At 29.8% G+C, this 2,500-nt stretch overlaps 1 protein-coding gene across 2 annotated transcripts in view; it reads right to left on the bottom strand.

Annotated features, from left to right (window-relative positions):
- Window positions 1-1,830: 1,830 nt before the first annotated feature.
- The window catches only part of LOC119598717 (trans-Golgi network integral membrane protein 1-like), a 17,509-nt gene continuing 16,839 nt past the window's right edge, over window positions 1,831-2,500 (bottom strand). For both annotated transcript variants that reach the window (XM_037948497.1, XM_037948496.1), the window contains one exon: window positions 1,831-2,500. This exon is cut by the window's right edge and continues 406 nt beyond it. The gene's annotated coding sequence lies outside the window, so the exon portion shown is untranslated.

Raw genomic sequence — 2,500 nt, 5'->3', positions numbered from 1 at the left:
GTTTTTCAACAACATGATCGTAATTTTGAAAACCTTTACATCTTGGTATTACAAACAGAATTTTACTTAACCATGAGTATTACCCTAAAATAATATATATATATCCATATATATATATATATATATATATATATATATATATATATATATATATATATATATATATATATATATATATATATATATATATATATATATATATACTCCTTTTGAACATCAACAATTTATCTATAATATTTGGACTGTATTATTTATACCCATAACACCATAACACCATCGGTTCCAAGCAGATCCCTAACACCCTCTGTATTTCAGCAGATAATATATACACACACAAAATCAAACACTCACAATGGGTCATTTCCAAGCAAAACATCTGCCTCGGTACAAAATTACTCTACACTCTCATCAAGCAATCAACACCTCAGGTTAGTGCATGCTTCTATAAGTGAAGCACTTGACGCCTTGTACATCGAAAGTGGCACCAAACTCGTGGCATACAGATCATAAAAGAAAAGGAACATTATGAATAATGAACAAATGATGGAAGAAAAAGAAAATGAAAAGATGAAGTGAAGATGAAGAAGAAGAAGAAGAAGAAGAAGAAGAAGAAGAAGAAAAAGGAGGAAGATAAAGAAGAAGAAGAAGAAGAGGAAGAAAAAGAACACGTCAAAGAATAAAAAGCCGAAGAGGGATGCTGGTCCTATTCTGGTGCTGAAACAACCCTTGCAACTCTGAAGGAGAGGACCAAAGTGAAAAACGGAAAGAAAGAAGAAAACATAAAAAGAACATCACCTAAAAGCAAAAGGAAAGAAAGACAAAAACTCTTTACAGCCTGAAGAAGAAATTAACAAGCTTTCAACCAAGCCAAAACGCCGAAGAAACCGTCTGAGGAGTAAGAGAAGGTAAAGGTAAAATGAGAAACAGAAATGGAGTTAAGAGTAAGGGATAATCCAACAAGTAATATGACAGAAGAACAAAGAAAGCAAGAATGAAAGGAAAAAAAAATATCTATCTAAATCACTATTGCCTTGTACAATTCTGCATATTGTATATTTACATAAGATTCAACTATATACAAAAAAAGTTCAGATATATGTCTATGCAAATACATATATAATATGCATATAGTCCTGTCCCATGGGTACTAACATGCAACAAAAAAGAAACAAGGAGAAAAATGGACTGTCTAACAGAAATCAGCAGTTTGTATTGCTTCCTCAAATGCCAACCATTCACAACAACAACTCACCCATCCAAAAACTGTCAGATTTACGACGAACAACCAAAATCAGGGCAAATAACAATGTCATTTCATGTTGACGCTTTTTACAACAATTCTACGAAATATCATAATTCCAGTGACCATTCAACATCAAAAGGCTTATGGCACAGACGTCTCACATAACAAATTTCCGAGGCAATCATTCACTGAGTTCATAATGGCCATAAAAACTTCCCTCTTGACTAATTTTTAAACCAATAACATTATTCAGTGATAATCAATCACATGTTGTTGTCTCCCCCAAAAGAAAACAGTAAGAAAATATGATGATAATATGAAAATGTTAATTACAAGCAAAAGAAATGTATAAAAATGTGACACACAAAAATATATATCTATGCATACACCTGTCCATATATTCTATATATGTATATACATATGTATAGATATAGATATATATATATAATATATATATATATATATATATATATATATATATATATATATATATATATATATATATTTTATATATATATATATATATTATATATATATATATATATATATATATATATATATATATATATATATATATATATATATATATATATATATATAAAACGTATAACATTTTCCAGTGCAACCATGTCTCTGTTCTCAATCAGCACACAAATACCTTTTCTATCTTGAGCTGTAGAATGGAAATATCCACACAGATATCAAATTCTTATTACCTAGAAAAAATCTACCCAATGTCAGAAAAGTGACATAATACTACCAATAACAAAACCAAAAGATGGCTAATACACAAAAAGAAAAAAAAATACATATATATAATATATATATATCAAAAACCACAGGAAAGTCACTTGGGCTTCCCTTCACTCATGCAAGCCACAGTAGTAAACAAGACAAGCGGCAGGGAAATCTATCTTAGCAAGGCTGCACTGCGGACAGAGCAAAAAACATCATAGGGGAAGGGGGGGTGGGGAGTAAAATTAAGAAAAGACAGGAATAATAATAATAATAATAACAATAATAATAATAATAATAAAAATAATAATAATAATATGACAAAGAAGAAGAAAAAGAAGAAAAAGAAAAAGAAGAAGTGAAAAATTGACTTAACATTTTGGTTATCTGAGGGAGAAAAGGTGATGGGCAGCAATAGGAAGAGCTGCTACAGACTAACAGGTAACAAGAACAGAAATAAAAGAAAAACACTATACTACTTATAACACTAAAATACCCATCTAGTAAGTGCCTCTATAAGGG

The sequence above is a fragment of the Penaeus monodon genome, chromosome 41 (assembly GCF_015228065.2).
Source record: "Penaeus monodon isolate SGIC_2016 chromosome 41, NSTDA_Pmon_1, whole genome shotgun sequence".
Taxonomy (NCBI): domain Eukaryota; kingdom Metazoa; phylum Arthropoda; class Malacostraca; order Decapoda; family Penaeidae; genus Penaeus; species Penaeus monodon.
Note: the sequence above shows the minus strand (reverse complement) of the source record. Positions and strands in the feature narration are given on the sequence as shown.